This window comes from Bombyx mori, chromosome 21 (genome assembly GCF_030269925.1).
Source record: "Bombyx mori chromosome 21, ASM3026992v2".
In the NCBI taxonomy this organism is placed as follows: Eukaryota; Metazoa; Arthropoda; class Insecta; order Lepidoptera; family Bombycidae; genus Bombyx; species Bombyx mori.
The window spans coordinates 1,189,541-1,211,204 of record NC_085127.1 but is presented as its reverse complement, the minus strand read 5'-3'; the positions used below and the strand labels follow the sequence as shown (position 1 = coordinate 1,211,204).

Below are 21,664 nucleotides of genomic sequence, written 5' to 3'. Positions count from 1 at the left end.
CGGACTTAAACTTATAAAATAAAAAAGCTACATTATAATGAATTATAAAATATATTTTGTGACATTCTTAAGATTGCCCATGCTCAGATGTTAATAAATTATTTCAGGGAGAGTTAGAGAGCTATGCAAAAGCCAGAAATGCTCCTCAAATCTACCGGCAGAGAGAAAGGTAAAGAAGAGACTTTACAATTCGTTCAAGTGACCTGTTTTAATTGCAAACAATACAAGACCTTTTATATATTTTTTGGTGAAGACATTTTGGTGAATGATCAGTGTCACACATGGCCATCAGCAATACTAGGGCAGCCTTCAGGTTGTTTTGTTGGAACGAAGTTCCTTATGGGACGATGCGGAGGGGTATACCCTAACCGGGAAAAAACGTCCGTAGCGTAAGATTTTTATTATTTATGTATAGTCTTAATATGATGGCTATACAGTGTCTTATGTATAGTCTACGTGATGACGTTTATTATTATTATTCATAAAAATAGCTGTTTCTTTGTATATTATTATTATATATCTTTTATAAATCACTGTGAATAAAATAAAGTTGATAGCTTTCTAAAGTAGTTTTTATTTTATTTTTGTCAATAAATAAATTATTATTATAATAAAAAATGTAGGTATACCCGAATAATTATTTTCTTTATACCTCGAATAGAACTTAAAATTAATATTTTTATAATAAGGAACTTCGTTCCTATTCGGTGTTCCACGACACCACACATATTTTTTTTATGTTTGAGAGATTACTGGTGGCCCGGAGACCTTTCCGGTTTTACCAGGGCAGGTGGGTTCAGGCTGTGATAACTATGGGTGTGATATCTGTTTAACATTACAATAACGATGAAGATAAGAATTCTTCGACGGTGTAATACGTGGAGCGATTGAACATCAAAAGGCTTCGCTGCGTGCTCAGAGCGAGCGTTTTATGTCTTTCTCGTTTCGTCTTTGAGTTTTATTATGTGAACATACGGAACATGGAAATTCTGTTCAAAATCATTTTACGATATTCTTTATGATAATTAATTGGCCTCTGAGGATTAATATATTGAACGAGATTATTTATTTGTTTATTATTATAGAAAACTGTACCCTTGTAAAGCTGTACCCGTCCGCCTCGCTGGGCATTTAAAATTAACATTATTATTTCTCACCCCTACAAAGATTCTCATCATTAACGCCCCCGCAACTGGTGTAGGGAGTCCAATACTCATATAAATGTTAACCTATCCATTAAGTACGTGTATTTTCTACATGGATATCAAGTTTCAAGTCAGTCGGATGCACGGTTCAGTAGTTATAACGGAACATCCGCAAAAACCACTGTAGATTTATATAATAGTATAGATTACTACGCGTTTATAGTGCATATTATTTTAAGTTAAAATGTTTCTGATATATTATTGTTTTCTATATAGTTACATCTGGCATGGTTATTGGAGACTGGACATCGGGAATTCCACTGCCCACCTTACAATTGAAAGTCCATTAGTATTATTAATTATAGAGATTAGATCCATATATTGCGCCAAAAACAGGATGGTGGTATCCAGAATCACAGGATCTCTATATACCTACCACCGGTCTAATTTGGCTCTGGTTAGGTTTGGGTAGTAAATATATTACCAAGTGATCTTTTCCTCGACCTCCAAATTCCTGCTACAAGCAAGTGTGGACAAATTTCTGAGGGTCAATAGCGACTTGCTTGTGCTCCCAAAGCCCTGTCATTTAGATTACCAATGTCCATTAGCAACGGCAACCACTTACAATCGCGCTTGGTCGTGACCTCATCAAAATTTTGCATATACTAACTAATATTCTAGTCAGATGGAAAAATATTGCCTTCGTCAAAGGCATTGCAGAATAGCTATGTCAAAATCATAATCAAAATTCGACCCGCCAACTGAATGATGCGGACATCATTCCGAAATCGACAGCTGTTAAATTAATCATTAATATTAATACGTATAAAAGAGTTCAATGAACCGATATATTTATTTATCGGGAAATGAATTTGTAAAAACGTATGTTTACGTTTTATCACGATCGTAAAATCGTCATAAAACCCGACACTAGTAAAAGACAGACTGAATTTCTATTTGATTATATTTACGACAAAAACCAGGACGATTTGAACGTTGCAATGACGAATACGGTTATGAAAACAATCCTCGACTGTGGTAGATGTGTTTTTATTATTGCGCTAAGTTAAGGACTAGGTAATTCACAGATCGGTTATCTGAGTTGAAGGACGCTAAAAATTTAAATACCCACGCTTAAAAATCAAATTGAAGACTCAATTAAATAGTGGCTGTCCCACCCTTAATGCATGACTCATTACTGGTGGTAGGACCTCTTGTGATTATTACTGGTGATAGGACCTCTTGTGAGTCCGCGCGGGTAGGTACCACCACCCTGCCTATTTCTGCCGTGAAGCAGTAATGCGTTTCGGTTTGTAGGGTGGGGCAGCCGTTGTAACTATACTTGAGACCTTAGAACTTATATCTCAAGGTGGGTGGCGAATTTACGCTGTAGATGTCTATGGGCTCCAGTAACCACTTAACACCAGGTGGGCTGTGACCTCGTTCACCCATCTAAGCAATAAAAAAAAAGACTAAGGCATGACAGTTACCTACCTCACTCGGATGCATAATGCGCTGATAAAAAAAATTGCAGGATTGTTTTTACACGACCTTCTCCCTTCATCGTAGAAGTCATTCCTGAACAGCTCTTATAGATTTACGATTTAAGTCTTATCCTTTAAAGTGACTTCAAAAGCACGTCCAGGGTTGTCGCATCTCCCAGTAGACCATTTTATTTTATGCAAAAAAGGTATATTTGAAGTGAAGATACATTAAGTCTTGCTTAGCTTAAAGCCTCTGCTTCTGTAAGAAAGAGTTTTATTCTCTCTGCCTTTTGTTACGGCTTATTCCAAGGGAACTGCTCTGAAAAACTGTTTGAGTCTCTCATACTCAACCAACTAATCACTGCCGCGGTGATCTCTCTCAGCTAGAACTGCTTTTTTCACCGACAATGCTTTTAAACATTCGACTTAGGACTGAAAATCAATTTTGCTTCTTACCTCGATCCCCTCATCTGCTTTTTATCATCGCACATCCCACCATCGAAGCAGAGATCATCCATATTATCTAGAACCGCTGCGTTCATCCATAGTGCGTTTCCAGAGGTCTTTTTTGCCACGTACCATCCGGCTATGGAATGAGCTCCCCTATACGGTGTTTCCCGAGCGCTATGACATGTCCTTCTTCAAACGAAGCTTGTGGTGAGTATTAAGCGGTAGGCAACGGCTTAGCTCTGCCCCTGGCATTGCTGAAGTCCATGGGCGACGGTAATCACTCACCATCAGGTGGGCCGTATGCTCGTATGCCAACACAAGGGCAATAAAAAAAGGACCTAAGTAATACCAATACAGTTTGTTGTTCAATCTATGACCCCTTGATATGAGCAGGCAATTTAATCGCAAAATAAAGAACAAAATTTTTATTATACACTACATCCAAAGTCGAGGGTAGGCATTAGTTCTTTATAAATCACCTTTAAACAAAAATTTTAAAGTTCCTTCACCCTTACCTACCCTTGGGCATTCACAACTGACTATTATCTACCTCCAATTTATGCAAAAACTGCAGCGTGTGAGACCCGCCTTACGGTGAAAGATAATTTGATTAATAAATACACAAACGAATATCAACCTTAAATTTTCCTACATTGGAACTAAAATTGTATTTTTTTAAGAGAAAGAGTGATTTGACCGAGTAATTTATAAGAAATGAAAAATATTTAGCTGTACAAGCAAATCTGATTCATGATTTTATAATGGCAAAGACTATATTGCTTTCGATCCAAAGGGATTTTATACGTATTGATTTTATTTATTTTGTTATTCGAATTTATGCATATTGATATGTTTGCCTTTGTTCGAGAAATTAAAAAAAAAATTATAACACAAGCAGTAGGTAGTCCGCTCGCAATTCTCAATTCAAATTTAATGTTTATTTAACACGATCGAAACGTGACAGAAAAGTGTTCAATCGAAAATGAAATATGTACTGTATGGAAACCGTATAACAACACAGAATGTATGTAGCAATATCGTTGCAGGGTGTGTTACGAAAAGAGGCAAATATATGAAACCCGAGATTAAATTTTAAAATCAATTCAATTATGTCTCACGAAAGCATTGAATTTGATCTTCTTCGTCTCCCCAGTCATCAGTAAATTAACCCTCAGACACAGCCCACTGAGTTTCTCGCCGGATCTTCTCAGTGGGTCGCGTTTCCGATACGGTGGTAGATTCTGCGAAGCACGGCCCTTACTAGGGTTCGTGTTAGGTGTTAGCAATGTCGTCAGGTTTGAGCCCCGTGAGCTCATCTACTAGTTAAGGTTACGCTGAAATAGCCTTTCAAGGCTCTCAGCTTAGGCAGGAAAAAAAATATTGTCTCCACCTTATCCCACTAGGCGTGGTCGCCACAGCGCTTTTTTCTATTCCATTCTCCTCTATCAACCGTCATCTCAACACTCACTCCTCTCTCTTTCTCATATAGTCATTCACACAGTCCATCCATGTTTTCTTCGGTCGACCTCTTCCCCCTAAATACGCCACCCACCTTGAGATATAAAGTCTTAGTATAGTTACAACGGCTGCCCCACCCTTCAAACCGAAACGCATTACTGCTTCACGGCAGATATAGGCGGGGTGATGGGATCTACCCGGACTCACAAGACACTTTGACTTAATGACCCGTGCAAAAGTGACAAAACATCTCCCTTCCCGATTATACATTCCTAAAACAATTTTAATCACACTTTTCAGAGAAAGCTCGCACCTACTAAAAGCTACGTCGACAGTTTACGAGCTTTTAAGTTCGTTTAGTACTTAAAACTGTTAGTACTAGGCTTCAGTTCGTATCTAAGGTCATAAATCAAGTCTCAGGCCCGATTATACTAGAATATGGTTTGTCTAGAACATTGGTGTATTGTAAAGATATTTTGTAAAGATTATATTATAAAGATATTATATTATTATTATGTTTATTTTCGTGGTTATTTAAGGAGCCACTTGGCATCACAATGAGAATGTCACCATCGATCTTGAGACGCGAAAACATAATTTGAACGTATTGATTCCTTCAAATCGGAAGTCATCACTACTTCGCGTTAATCATAACATATCCAGCCGTATTCATTAAATAACTTGAACACGTTGGTAAGCAAATTTACCAGAGCGCAGATTTATTTATTCGGAGTTAGACAGATATTCTTTTTCTCTATTAAGCTTTATCAAAATAATATTCTTTTCAATTGAAAAGATTGGAAAAATCTGTATTTTAAATTTAATTGTTTGTTACCACATTTTTTCGTAAGCCTGTTTTTAGCATCTGCGATACAAATAAGACATTCAATTACTTTTTAGAATATAAAGAGAGCGATACGGCTGACGTTTTCATAATTTACAGGCAATTACAAAAGGAATATGTACTTAAAAATATTCACAACCCACTTCCAAGATAAAGGAATAACATCGTGCAATGAAAATCAAAAACCCAAGGAACTGTCTAATTATAGGTGGTAGCGCTTATTCCAAATGTGAACAGCTATCCTGCTCATTTGTGCCGCAAAGCACCCACGCGTTCCCGTTTCCTATTGAGACACAGGCTTCATGTCTCATGGTATTGCATACATTATGATACCTGTTTGCTCCACTAACCAGTTGGGCCGTCACCTATGTAATAAAAAAAACCTTTTCAACTTTTTTTATTTTTTTTTATTTCTTAAATGGATGGACGAGCTCTCAGCCCACATGGTGTTAAGTGGTTACTGGAGCCCATATACATCCACAACGTAAATGCGCCATCCACCTTGAGATATAAGTTCGAAGGTCTCAAGTATAGTTACAGCGGCTGCCCCACCCTTCAAATCGAAACGCATTACTGCTTCACGGCAGAAATAGGCAGGCTGGTGCTACATACCCGTGCGGACTCACAAGAGGTCCTACCTTCAGTAAAATGTTATTAAACTCTCTCAATCTGCAGCCTTAAATTAAATCCGAACATTTACCTAAAATGTCCAGACTCAACCTGGGTTGAGGTTGCAACCTTCTGAAACAATCAAGAAGAGTAGCTCTATGTGTATAAGTAAGTGGTTCTGTAATATGATAGCACATCTTCCCGCGGTGCTAGGGGCGATTTTTATTTTATCAATTAAGCGTGCCTTATCAGCTGCCTAGTCGTTATCGAAAGACGTCATTACAAGTTCTCGACCGTAATGGATCGCCTTTTATTTACACGTTTTTGTATTGCAATTAAACTGATCATCGGGATGGAGCTATGTTGGAAATCGGGCCGCTTCAAACCAGTTACTCTGAGAATCTATCGAGAAAATAAACGGATAATGCCTTTTTGCTAAATGCTGTCCACGATCTAATTCTCTGAATTTTATTCAAGCACAACTGTTGCCAAACGAATTGAAGACTCAAGTCTGCTGTTGCTTGTTCCTCTTAGTCGGACCCTCTTGTCAGAGTGGTCGTGGTCGTGCTGAAAATTTACACGTAAAAGAATTCCTTAGGTTGGAGAATTTGCTTTCCTGGCGATGCGCTTCCAGATCTGGCGGGTTTTTTTATTGCCCTTGTAGGCAGACGAGCGTACGGCGCACCTGATGGTAAGTGATTACTGTCGCCCGTGGACTTCAGCAATGCCAGGGGCAGAGCCAAGCCGCTGCCTACCGCATAATACTCTCCACAAGCCTCGTTTGAAAAAAGACATGACATGTCAGGAAACACCGTGGAAGCGTTTCCTGTACACTGGCCATGGTGGACTCAGTTGCTTTGTTTATTAGGCCAGTCTAAAGGGTTGGTGATCAGCCACGTGATTTCTTTTAAGTGTTGCTAAATTATTTTCAAAACGAACGACCTTAATGGTTTGTTTGCGCAATTATTATTGAAAAGGGACCATACGAGTATTTTGCGTAAATGACAGTTGTAGAACTAGTGAGCCCACAAGGCTAGGTACTACCTTCCGACCGTTTTTGCATGAAGCAGTCAACCTCATCAGCTTGAAAGGTGGGATATTCGTTGCCCAATAAAATTGCATCATCGACCTTATGAACTAGGGCACTTTAAGTCAATTTATCTTTCTATCGAAAATTTAATATACACCTATGCACCACATGCAATTTGCATGATCCATGTATGAAGTTAACGCGCCCGAAAAGCATCTGGACCACCTATATTTAAATTCCGAAACCTTGCTAAAGTCAGACAAGAAAAAAAGCAACTAATGTTGTTACTAAATTGGTGTATAAAGAGAAGCAGATTGGGTTAGCCGCTCGCTGGTTCTCCTGTCAGCGTAAAGTAATAAAATCTCTAGTGGCCACGTGTTGTTGTGTATCGCTTATCATTACGATCCGTCTTATCGTTAACAGTCCCACTGTTATCTGACGGCATCCTGCAACCGGTTACAGCGTGTCGCCGGTGTTATTGGGATCGGGTCTTACTGTAAGCGGAATTATTATTTCATATCAATATTTCTATTGGACCGCCGAGCTTATCCGATCCTAATGACCTCGATTATTGCGTACGGCTAGTATTCGATTCTGGATCGAATTCAATATTTTAGTCAAAGATTTTTTTGGAGTTTTATGTTGTGTTCGCGTATCGCAATCTCTATTCTATTATAAAATCTATTGGCTGTCCCCTTCATACTGGAATCCATGACTTCTTTGGGGCTAAAGTAGGCGAATTAGTGGCATGTACCTGCATAGGACCGTTGTGCTCGAACCTATAACTTTGTACGGAGCTGAACCCACAGTTAAGCTGATCTCCTCGGCTACCTGCATAAGCTCCAGAATAAGACCAGAAAACGCGGCTTACTCTACCATTTCTCACTACCACTCAACTATATAGTATAATCTTCGTCAAACGAGTACTTAACGTTAGGCAGCAACTTGGCTCTGTCTCTGACATTGCTGACGTCCATGGGCGACAGTAACCAATCACCATTAGATGGACCGTATGCTCTTATGCCTACAAGGGTATTTTTTTAAATTAAATACTTACTTATTTTCGAAAATAATTCCCATCAAATAATTTCAAGTTACTGAAAAATATTGTTGGTAGCCGCTCTAAATGAGACCACACGTCCCCGGCCAAGAATGAACTCACGGCGCCAGACGCTTGAATGAACATCTCACACTATAAAATTTTATTTTTATTTAAATCGCACAAAACAGGATCCCAGTGATCTGTATTTTTCCTTTATAGACATTAATGAAGTAATTTAGAAACGTCTCGATATAGATCTTCGTGTCGTGATCGGAATCGTGCTACTGTACGCGCCGGACCTCGTTTAGTGGCCAAACATGTTGATAGTTTTGAAAAATTCGCTAATTTAATGATCCATGTGGCTTCGTAAATAATGTTGTAGTTATACTTTTTAATGAAACTTATTTTAGAATCTACAACGAATTTTTTAGCTTCCTTCCAGCCCAAAGCTCTCCTCATTACTGTGGGTCATGACTCCCCTCTGCATCAACCTCTCTTGTACGATCATCCTCCAACTGCTACGATCCTTGGCCTCGTGGAGGGCATCATGGAACTTGATGTCCAGACAAGACCGAATTCCGTCCGACCATCTCATGGAACTGTGTCCCGCTAAGCTCAAAGCTTAGTAAATGACATTTTAATCTGCTTATTTTGCAACTATTATTGACAAACTTCCGCAAAAAGCTTATAAAATCAGTCTTTCCTGGATTTATTTTAAATGAATGAACTCTGTTTTCTGAGTCATCTTAATGAATTACACAAAGCTTAAAGTTAACAGTTCTGAAGTTGTTTTGGTTTACGAGATAAGCCGCCTGGTACATTCGTAATGAGCGGTGCGACTATGTAAGTGTTCGAATCCCACAGGTGGGTATCAAATTGGGTTTAGGTTAAATTATTAACATAATGATAATAAATTATATTAATCGGCTTAGCGCAGGTCTAAGTGTGAAAATATCTCCTACAATGTTGCCGAAGTAGCTTTATCAATAGGTTTTTTTTATTGCCTTTGTAGGCAGACGAGCATACGGCCCACCTGATGGTGACTGGTTACCGTCGCCCATGAACTTCAGCAATGCCAGGGGCAGAGCTAAGCCGCTGCCTTATAACGTTATTAATGATACCTTATTATGGGAAGTATTTAAATAATACTAAGACACATTTATTGTAAATACTGGCAGTTTTGTTTCTATAAAGATTGAAGTCTTCGTGGCTTAAAGGATAAGACGTCCGGTGCATTCATGTTGAGCGATGCACCGGTGTTCGAATCCCGCAGGCGGGTACCAATTTTTATAATGAAATACGTATTTAACAAATGTTCACTATTGACTTCCACGGTGAAGAAATAGCATCGTGTAATATTAATCAAACCGCAAAAAAATTTAATTTGCGCAACTACTGGTTTTAGGACATCTTGTGAGCCCGCACGAATAGGTACAACCAACTTGCCTAATTCTGTCGTGAAACACTAATGCGTTGCGGCTCGAAGGGTGGGGCAGCCGTTGTACTGTATCAGCTGAGACTTAGAACTCATGTCTCAAGGTGGGTGGCGGCATTGAGCCATACATTTAGACAAAAAATAACATGGAAAACTAAAGGACGTGGCAGACGCGAATTATTTTCGGCAAAAATAAGTAAAACGGTACTACCCACCCATCCAGGCTTACAATATGCTCTAGCATTAATAGGATGGAGGGCAATGAACACACTAAACAAAACAAGGAGACTAATTTGCTACTATGGATGAATCAAAGGAATGTAATGGCAACAGAATGTGACTAGCGACATATAGCCGACATGTGGAGTTGACGACTAGGTATCTAATAAGCGGTCTCTCGAAGCTCTTAATCTTGACATCCCAAAGTTTCTGGGTGAGAGGTCACGAGATTATCCACCGGAATCTTCCGCTATAACGAAAGAGAGATCATCATTTTCTCCTAAAGTTCGGACCTTAGACACACATTAGACCCGAATTAAAATGTATGATGGATGTTTAAAGAGATAACTATTAATAACTGAAAAATTTGAATAAAACATGAGGAAGACGCGCAGTGACGCATGTCGTAAAAGTCTAGATGCATTATGAAAGCTCCTGTGATTGAGGGAAGCTCGACCTATTTATATTCCATAGTTAAGGTTTTACGACAGACCGTGGCTATAGAAGGAATTTTAATATATTTTGTAACATTCGCTTTCACGAAACGGAAATAGCGACATCTTGAAAGTTATTAAAACCATCAACGTACTTCAGGAGGTAGATGAAAATTTTATATATACTCCGGCCCGATTCTTGGAATTCCATGTATTTGTCGCGCCATTCGGAACGCTATTGCGGTAGATATATAGCACACCGGCTTGGACTATTGAGAAGGTATTCCTAATGATCTAATTTTCTAAATGTTTTCCTTCCACATCGTCAAATGATGTGAACATGTTGATGCGTTTGAGGCGTTAGGGTGACAACCAGTTTTTTGATGGACAATTTTACGGGACATTTTATAGATACATTTAAATCTGTTTACGTAATAAAATAGCAAGAGTTTTAATGGAATACACATTCACGACACTAAACCCGTCGCTAAGCGGTCATGGCTGAGTAAATTTTCAACGGTATATTCCAGCATGACAGAAAATTTAAGTGTATCTTGCGGTACCCAGTCTAAATAAACTTAGATTTTTAATAATTCCTCTTATTCGACCTAGATATTTAAATCAACTCCTCAAATGTTGAGCGGATATTGGTAATAGGGTATATCGCAAAATAATAGTTTGCCTGGCTACAGAAAGACTTAGGCCGTCTGTAATTTCCTATTCGACTTACTTGTATTTATCGATGACTTATACCTGAAAGTGTTTTCATAATAGTTCCTACTAAACTCTCCCCTAATTTCCAGCTTAAATACTAAGATAGTATAGTACTACACTAGTTGGCTATTTTTGCTTCGATGCAATCCTTCATCGATGTTTCGAAGTCGCATGAAAACAAGTATGTAGTTTCCATTACAGAATACATAAACATTAAGAGCAGTAATGTTTTACATAAGACTGTACTTTCGAACACATATAAATACTAAGAAATTTATTACCTACAACATATACTTTGGCATTGACAAATACATAACATACACATAACATACACATAACATAACATAACATAGCATAACATGCTCTGAGGAATTGTTCGAGATGATACCAGCATCTCGTTTTTACCATCGCACCGCCCGCCACCGGAGTAGAGTCCATCCATACTACCTGGAGCCACTGCGGTCATCCACAGTGCGCTTTCAGAGATCTTTTTTGCCACGTACCATCCGGCTATGGAATGAGCTCCCCTCCACGGTGTTTCCCGAGCGCTATAACATGTCCTTCTTCAAACCAGGCTTGTGGAGAGTATTAGGCGGTAGGCAGCGACTTGACTCTGCCCCTGGCATTGCTGCAGTCCATGGGCGACGGTAACCACTCACCATCAGGTGGGCCGTATGCTAGTCTGCCTACAAAGGCAAAAAAAAAAACAGTCATATATGGAAAATTTGAATAAAAAATTGTCTAAAATGGTACTTAAGATAAGTTTTGTCAGACATTTTAATTTATTTATTGCCTAGATGGGTGGATGGGCTCACGGCCCACCTGGTTTTAAGTGGTAACAGGTGTCCATAAACATCTACAATGTAAATACCGCCACTCACCTTGAAATATAAGTTCTAAGGTCTCAGTGTAGTACAGTCTGCCTTACCCTTCAAAACGAAACGCATTACTGTTTCACGGCAGAAATAGGCAGGGTGGGGGTACCTACTAGTGCGAACTCACAAGACGTCCTACCACCAGTAGAACATTTAATTTGTCCTTACCAAATTCATGCACACAACAATTATACAATAGGAAAGAGTTAATCCATAAATTGTTGCAAGATTTATCACACTGGTTTCGTGATGGGTTAATTTTAGTGGTTACAGATTAGACCAGAATTTACTGTTATTGGGGCGGATAGCCAAGATCAAGGGAATTTCATTGATGTAAATTTAGACAGGAACGGCAAAGTAGGATTACAACGTAAACTTTGCTTCTAGTACGCAGACAATCTTGCTGTTGATGTTAGGCAGGTTTTCATTATGCTAATACTTTTGCTGTTCTGTACCAGTATTTACATCGGATAGTTTGGAAAGCATGATAGCTTCGCAAAGACATGGGCGGCAAAGTAATAAATCTTACTTCAAACGAAACTGGAAAGGAGTCGTCCGCCATCGGAAAGAACACTTAAACGAACCTACTGAGTTTCTCGCCGGATCTTCTCAGTGGGTCGCGTTTCCGATCCGGTTGTAGATTAAGCGAAGCACTGCTCTTGCTAGGGCTAGTGTTAGCAAATTCTATCAGATTGAGCTCGTGAGCTCACCTACCCGTCTGCGCGTAGCTGGTATAGCCTCTTGGGCTACCAGCAAATGTACAACTTTTACATTTCAATAGATGTCAAGCTCACAGTTCACCTGGGTACTGTGGTCCATGGACAACAGAAAATTACTATCACCGCATATCTACATGAAACTCTAAAAAATGTTGTATTGCTGTTGTCGTATTCTTTAGACCGAACACACGGAAATACTTCGCAACAGCAATAGGAAGAGGGTATAACCACTGAATTACCAAATATTATTAAACAATGAAATTATTTGACGTAGAGGCAGCAAAAGTTAGTAAGGGAGGGAGAAACTAATTGTGCAGATGATACTGTAAGAGTTATGGAAAAGTAGGAGCCATATTAAGATATAGCGGTGGTCGTCTCCACACGACCATCCAGACCAAAGCCTCAGACATGAATAAAATTAGAATTACAAATGTCCGTTCAAAATTGATTCGAATAAATATATTTTGCGTTCTAGTTTCCTTTCGAAATATACGCAATATGTACGTTAATTATACTCGTAAAATATAGTTTTATTAAATACCTCGTTAGTATGCAAATAAATAAATGACAATGCAATAAAGACATAGTGTCCTAGTTTTTTTTTGTTGTTGTCACAAACAAGACTATCAATCGTTCGTTCTTTTGATCTGATACGAGTTTTATATAAATTTTAAATCACAACAGCTAGTTAAATGATTTAATTTATTAAATAAAAAAAGGGTTCAGTTTGAGAAAAAAAAATAAACAAATCTTTTTTTATAATTTGATCGGTATAGGTCGTATTGTGTGTTAGTGCCCTAACGCAGTCTTTCAGACCTGGCTTCCAGTCTAGCAGGGCGTCTTAGACCATTAGCTGCCCCATCTTGACGATCTGATCACCAACCGGTAGGCAGCGGCTTGGCTCTGCCCCTGGTATTGCTGAAGTCCATGGGCGATGGTAACCCCTCACCATCAGGTGGGCCGTATGCTCATCTGCCTACAAGGGCAATAAAAAAAAAGCCGCCTCTCTTACTCCTCCCAGGTACTGCCCGAACAAGATTGAGACTACCGGATGGAGAATGCCGCAAATTCGTTTACTGGGCGATTTGAGCTCCCACCACCGTCTGCGATCCCACTCGGCGGGTGAAGCTCCATGTACCCCGCACGCATAAAAATGTTAACATTATATATTAATACGTGAAGCAAAAACTTTCGACCCATTTTTACGAAAATTGCGCGGACGGAGAAGTATGAAATTTCCCTCACTTATAGAAAATATAGAAATGGAGTGCAGAATGTTAATATTTAATTTAATTTGTGCATAAAAAATATATTAAATCAATAAAAAAACATTACACACACTACCTTGTATTATTTGACACACACACGCATGCATACTACTTGTTTATTGTCAAACTTTTTTATTGCTTATAGTCTGTGGTCAAATTGAGAATAGAATAAATATTGGACTTTTTGGCGGGAACGCGAGGAGTGAAGTTGTGTGATTTGTTTTATTTTGTCTATTTAGTGTTTCTTCGGGTTTAAATGTGTAATAATGGTGGTTTAATGTCTGTGAAAGTGCACAAATGTGGGAAAATTAAACAAAGTCGCTGGACGTAACTTCTCGGGATCCTCCAAAAAGTCCACTGAAAAAATCTTAGTAAATGACCACCATTTTACTGAGATTATATTTCATCCCATTTCATTTCATTTAATTTCGTCCCAGTTGATTAATGTCTCAAATTAATCATCTTCATTTCATTTCACTCCATAATATCATTTTTCATAAATATATGAATATAAATTAAAATAAGACATGACCTAAAGGTCTTAGTTACCAGGTCATAAAATCCATTAAAAAAAAGAATAAATATTTTTTGTTTTTATTAATATTTGTCTAAAGTCTTAGCGAAATCTGTGATTATAAAAGTATAATAAGTCTTTGACAATAGAATCATAATAGTGTACAAACTAATAATTTCAATTAATTATAGTCTAATTTCGACTACCGGAGGACCACTACTTTTCTTAACACTGTATACTCGCAAACGAGCGAACTATATTTAGGTCTCTATAATACTAAAGTACTCAATTCTGTGAGCATTGAACACAACTAACCACTCATTCAACGCAATCAACTTAAAACAAATTATGCGTAAATCAATTTTATTAATTCGAACGTCAATTAAGTATTTTATTACCGTAATAAATATAGTCAACGATCGATTCAATTATAGAAAGGTCCAAAGTTCAAAACAAAACGTTGGATCTGCTTATAATTTGTAAACATATTAGTGTGTTTATTGCCTTTCGTATATACATTATATATAAACAGATTGATATTAGAGTGGCCTTTAACTATGAATCGACCATTCAATGTTACGTTACCCAAATTTTTATCAAAATGAAACTTTCGCTGTCTGTGAATTATGAAGACTGTAGAGCATGAAACCTGACAAAATAGTTTAAAAAAAATTATAGCAATAACGAAGTTTAAGTCTAAAATTCTAGAAGAAAGAAGTCTAGAAATATTTAATTTTTTTAATAAAAAAATAAATATTTACTAACAATCACCCCACGTTAACTGGTCCCGTGATAAGTTCGTAAAGAACTTGTGTTACAGGTACCAGATAACGGAAATAAATGTAAGATTTTTATTATACACATACATATATTTAATACACATCCATAACCCTGGAAAAGACATTTATATTTATCATACAAATATCTTCCCTTGGCGCGATTCGAACCCGCGACCCTCTTATGTAGTGACCATGTCACTTACCACTACACTAGACGGCCGTTAAAACATAACACAAATTTATTTGATGTCCACAATCGTATGTGTTTGTGTATATTTTTTTCTCATATATTATTTTTCTAAATATGTAGCCTAGCTATATGTTTCGTAGTAATCACCACCATCAGCCTATAGTAGTCCACTGCTGGACTACTATAAGCTTCTCCAATTGCACGCCATTGAGCACGATCTTCGGCTTCTCTCATCCAGCTTTAGCCAGCAATATGATTAATGTTAATTGGGCCCTCAAGTTGTCTGCCTAACCTTTTCTTTTTCTAACCTAACCACCTAACCCACATGGAGAGGGCGGAGCAGTCATTAAGTCCGATTTGAAGGGTGGAAGATATACCATACAATTGAAACTACAACCTTAGGTTTAAAGGTAATAGGTAGGTAGGTTAGGGTTTAGGTAATATGGCATTTGTGTTATAGACATCTATAGTTATAATCTAGTATCCACTTAACAGCAAGTAAGCCGTGAGATCGCTCAGCCATCAATGTAATGAAAAAATATTTACGCCGACATTTACGTTTTTATGTCTATGGGCTCCGGTGAACACTTAACACCGGGTGAGCTGTGAGCTTCGTCCACGCATCTAAGCAAAAATATATATCGGAATCTATATAATTATATTGTTATAAATTGAAATAGTATGCTAGATTTGTGTTCTGAATCCCGAAATGGTATAGACAATCTAATCATTGTAGGTACATACGAGTATGCCATTACAGACACCAACATGTCTATGGCTCTAATCAAATGACCAATCCTTGGATTGGTTATTAAAATAACGTCTTGGAAGTAGATTAAGATTTTAGTCACAAATTTCAATTCAGCTTCGACTCTAACCAAGCACTAACTCTTGCGCACTAAACAACCACCACTCTTCGAACCACCAAAAGATATTCTTATTAAAATATACGGAACCGCCCAGTAAAACATTACAATATCATGTCAAACCCGACATAAAAGTCACATTATTTGCATTTTTATATCCGCACTGATGTTTATTTGAATGGTCGACATTTATGATAGAACGCAACAGCGCGGCTGATATATCGGACGAGTTTTTGAATGGTGTAAAAACATGTATTTTTATTATTAACGGTTCGCTTTGTTAACGAATCATTACGAAGAGCAGCGTGATGGTATTTGTGAGGAGTCCTCTGTCCGTACAAGAGTGGTCCAGGGACAACTGAGTCTCCGTGTGAGATCGACTGTTCATTGAGAATGGAAAACCAATCCAATGATGGCGGCGGATCGGATGGTGAGTTAACTCCTCCAACCGGTGTTAAGCTCCAAATTGTCGTCCAGGGTTTTTTTTAATTGCTTATGTGGGTAGACGAGCTTACAACCCACCAGGTGTGAAGTGGTTACTGGAGCCCATAGACATCTACGACGCAAATGCGCCACCCACCTTGAGATATAAGTGCTAAGGTCTCAAGTATAGTTACAACGGCTGCCCCACGCTTCAAACCGAAACGCATTACTGCTTCACGGCAGAAATAGGCAGGGTGGTGGTACCTACCCGTGCGGACTCACAAGAGGTCCTACCACCAGTAATAAGACTCGCTTCGCCACACTAAGGTCACGCTACTGTTATAATATATAAGTATTTATTACTGTGATTCTCAGCAGATGGAGAGCTTTTTCCCGGGCAAAAAGGATCGCCTCCAGATCGCTTGGGATGCACGACGACCCGTGATTATTATTCGCTCGGGTTGGAACCATGTCGGTTAGGTTCATATCCTTAATGTTTTGCATTTGCTTCGGTTATAATATATTGGTATACAATAAAGCACACTCTACTCTTTATTGCCGCCTTGAGAAAAGGACTAAGGTGATCATTCGATGAATGATCGTTTGTTTGGTGCATCGGTAATGTTTTATCTTAAATTATTTCTGCAGCGTTTATTGAAATAGATTTTGTTTTATATTAAGAACATTAAATTAAAAAAAAAAATGCTTCGGTTAGATCTTGTATTTAAAAATAAATGGTATGTGCTGGCTACATTTTGAATTCAGAAATTCAAGATCTAAATACTCACATACCTATGTTTTTCGTCATATCAGCTGAGCTCGAGATCTGAAAGAAGAAAGGTACGATAAGATTATAATAGCCGCCAACTAAACATAAAGTTTTGGAATGGACAGGACCTAGTGACTTAAAAAAAAAAGGCCCTAGTGACCTAGGGGTGCAGTACATTACAAAAAAAATGTCTCCATTTTCAGAGAAATAGGCTCAAAAGTCGAAGAAGATTCTGATACGGTAACCTGTGCTTTGTGTGCTGCTACTAGTAGCATGCCCTAGCACCGAAACTGAATTGGGTGGATCCACCGGAAAACAGGTAGCTATGGTAAACTAATAATGAGACTTTGAGTTCTTGTTGAGATAAGCACATTCACTTTGTGAAACCTTTCGGTTTGGATAACTCATTCTTACCGTCTTTTTTTTCAGACAGGGGCCTAACCTCATCCAAGACGTCTACGCCTAGGGGGCACGCAAGGTATTTAGGACTTAACGGTGTGCAAAGGTTGGGAACAGACTGCAAGCCCAAGGAGGCTTTATGGCCCTACCCACCAAACGACTCCCCTGGTACTTTCTCACCCGACGTCCGATCTCTGCCCAGTTCAGAATCCAGAGTAAGGGGGGTCAATGCTACAACCAAACTCCCGGGTCATCTAGGCGAACGTCGACGACCAACAATGCCAGTTTATTATTGTTATTCCCATCTAATGTAACTTAAAAGAAACAGAAACTCTCTCTCTAATCTTTAACCATATTTTACAAAGTGTGCTAGATTAAATATCGAAACTCCACTAGATCCGGTGCATCTACACGCAGGGCACGTTGTTAAGGGTGGCCTTACGAGTGCGAAACATCATTCCGTTGATAGCGTTACGGCCAGGAATGACAAATGACGAAAGGAAAAGGCAACTTAACAAATCGCTCAAAACAATTCGTATGTACGTCTGCTCCTAAACGACCAATAGCTGTGCCGTTTCGCCAACGGCCTAGACGTGATTAAACGTGGACATTTATTAGCTGTTCTGGTATTCGAATCTCGCCTCTCGTGCAGTAATGCCCAAGGATCGCCACGCTGTCGCGTCTAAGTTTGTGACGGTTTAAAAGTGGCGCCATCACAACCTAGTGTTGAATTGCGAGTGTTTCCCTTGAAACTTTACTGCCAATAACAGAGTAGGATGTGGAGACGTGTGCTATGCGAATACGTGACACGCTGCTAACCGTTTAGTGGCAGATTTTATGTCCGTAATTTATTTTGTAGTTGACACGATCAGTGAATACGACATTTGGTGTTTAAGTTTTTGCTGGTTATGTCAATGAAAGGATGCTTCGGGATTTTAATTATTTTATTGACTTTTTAGGCAGACGAGCAAACGGTCCACCTGATGGTGAGTGGTTACCGTCGCCCATGGACTTCAGGAATACCAGGGACAGAGCCAAACCGCTGCTGCTTGGCATCAGCTTTAATAGCAACGGGGTGCGTGTGGTGTCTTCAAGCTGATATGACTTTAGAAATGCAAGCACCTTTTGACTGTCAGATAAGGCCAACTGTTTCATTACTACTAATTGCAAATGATAAGTCATTAAATATAAGCTACACGTTTAGAGAAAATTTTGTCTGCCTGAATTAAAGACTGCCTGGGACCAATAAAATATAGACGTAGTGCCAACCCGCGCATTGCACTCTGAAGGGTATAACAGTTACGGGGTGGATCCAAGAGCTCTTTAAAAAAAAAGTAAATTGTAATTGTCACGGAGTTTATTGAAATAAAAGTTTAAAAAAACTGATACAATTTATACGTGTTCCCACTAATAAAACTAAATCTATTCTGCACATATCAGTAATCAATTGTTTTATATAAATACAATGCGTTCAAGACTGCTTTTGTCTGCATTTTTATTTGTACTAGTGGCCCCGCAGTAGTCGAGATTCGACTATAATTAATTGAAATTATAAGTTTAAACATTATTACGGTTCTATTGTCAAACACTATTATATTTCGATAATATAATCACAGTATTCACCAAAACTGCACTATAGATCAATAATATTAAAGACAAACAATATCAATCTATTTTGAATTCGAGCACAAACTTTAAACAATAACAAAAGATTCCCAATTGACAGTAAACAAAGAGTATATTTTTATGTATGTGTTGTGTCAAATACATAGTAGTGTGTGTAATGTTTTCTTTATTGATTTAAACTATGTTTTATGCATTATTTAAAAAAAACTACCATTGTGCACTCCTTATCTATATTCTCTTTAAGTGTGGAAAATTTCATACTCCTCCGTCCGCGCAATTTTCGTAAAAAGGGGTACAAAGTTTTTGCTTCACGTATTAATATATAGACGGTGTTACTGGGGAATGTGTAATAGAACAGTCTTATACATTCATTGACTTATTTTTTATTAAGTTATTAACTTAGTGTTAATTTAACGTCCGTCTGGTATAGTGGTAAGTGACATGGTCACTACACAAGGGGGTCGCGGGTTCGATTCCCGCCAAGGGAAGATATTTGTATGATAAATATAAAATGTCTTTTCCAGGGTTATGGATGTATATTAAATATATGTATGTGTATAATAAAAAATCTTACATTTATTTCCGTTATCTGGTACCTGTAACACAAGTTCTTTACGAACTTAGCACGGGAAAAGTTAACATGGATGATGGTTTAAAAAAAAAATAATTAATAAGTCGCCACGTGGCACCAGGTTAACCGCGACATCACTCATTCATACAATCCCGTAGAAATAAATATTTAAAAATATTTGTAAATGAAAAATTCAAATGTCTTGTTGCCGTGCGTAAGCAGACGAATTGAATTTACGAAACTAGAAATCCTAGCGGTCGCCGCCAAACTGTGCCAAGCAAGGCTTTGTCGATATAATTCTAGTTTTACTATCGATATATCGAAGGATTATATATAATTTACATTTAATCTCTAGTGGAATATCAATCAATCACTATACAACACTTTTATAGACAACCGAATAAAGTTCGAATTAGCCTGGCAAATCATTTTCGTATTGTTGTTTAACGTTGTCGAAATGACAGATGTCATCTGAATATGAAATAAATTCGTAATTTTATCGTCGCCCACGTTTTGGCTAAATAATACGAGGATTATGTACACACTGGAATCATTATTTATTGTTGAAAATCTTTTATTATTGGCCGTGTCAAAAACGGTGTGTTAAATACCGTGGAACTAGTGAATTTCATTATTATTTACATAAATAATATAACTAATTTATTCTTTACAAATGAAGCGTTTTAATTAATTTTCAAATCCTTATTAATTTCTTTTTTTTTAACGGTATCATTTATCCTCTCAACGGCGGCAAGGAAAAAAGCGATTTTAATGAGAAGTGCGATCATTATGTATATTATTATTTTTTGGAATTCATTAATAACATAATATGTTTTTTTTTTAATTCCATTCTTCTTCTTCTTCTTAGTCGAATACTTCATTGCTGAAGGTCGTGTCCTTGAAAGCTCTTCGTGGCTCTTTGTACCATCAGCTTCCATTTGCTTCGGTTTTCGGCTTCTCTCAGGACGTTCGCAACAAAGAGTCCAGTGAGCGCAGTTATCTGAACCGACCAACGGTTTGGTGGCCGACCGGCGGGTCTTTTCCCTTCTACCTTGCCCACCACAATCAATCTTTCAAACCTTATTTACTAGTGCAAATTCTAACATGCTTGCAATGCATTCTAATAATATTTGGATCCTGTCAACGCCTACAAGTAAACAGCATTGAAAATGACCTAAGTGGCTTTCAAATTTATCTTGAAAATTATCCGCATCTGGAAGAGCAATACCGGCGTAATGATAATTAGAACTTCGACCTCATATCTTAAGGTAGAAATTCCCATGGCATTGGTTACAGTAAGAACACTGAGTGAGTTGTGGGCACAAGTCGACGTCGCCTAAAACACGTCATTACGGATCCTCCCGATCCATTAACGGTGCTTTTAGGTACCACAAGCACCGGTCACCGTCCTCGTCGAACCCGTCGCTTGCGACGAAGGGCTCGACGAGCGAACTAACCCATAGACACAGCCCACTGAGTTTCTCGCCGGATCTTCTCAGTGGGTCGCATTTCCGATCTAGTTGTAGATTCTGCGAAGCACTGCTCTTGCTAGGGCCAGTGTTAGCAACACTTCCGGTTTGAGCCCCGTGAGCTCACCTACATGTTAGGGTGAAGCTGAAATAGCCTCAAGGCTATCAGCATAGGTAAGAAAAAAAAGTGGGCACGTTTACTCTGGCTGTGAAATAAAACTGAGCGGCGAGTACAAATGATTATCGAAAAAGTATTCGTATCGCTATCGAGAAAAAATGTATAGGATTTAAATAACGCCCCTACCGTTTGTACAAAGCATTAATGTCAGCAG

General features: G+C 38.3%; 1 protein-coding gene and 1 long non-coding RNA gene across 2 annotated transcripts in view; one reads left to right on the top strand and one right to left on the bottom strand.

The window, feature by feature from the left end:
- The window catches only part of LOC105841531 (uncharacterized), a 273,844-nt gene that overhangs the window by 199,080 nt on the left and 53,100 nt on the right, over positions 1-21,664 (bottom strand). The window contains exon 2 of the mRNA XM_038018428.2: positions 17,291-17,324. The gene's annotated coding sequence lies outside the window, so the exon portion shown is untranslated. The remainder of the gene's footprint in view (positions 1-17,290; positions 17,325-21,664) is intronic.
- Positions 16,269-19,150, top strand: LOC119630106 (uncharacterized). Its single transcript, XR_005245908.2, has 3 exons — positions 16,269-16,505; positions 17,471-17,586; positions 17,697-19,150. It is a non-coding gene; the product is annotated as an uncharacterized LOC119630106 (long non-coding RNA).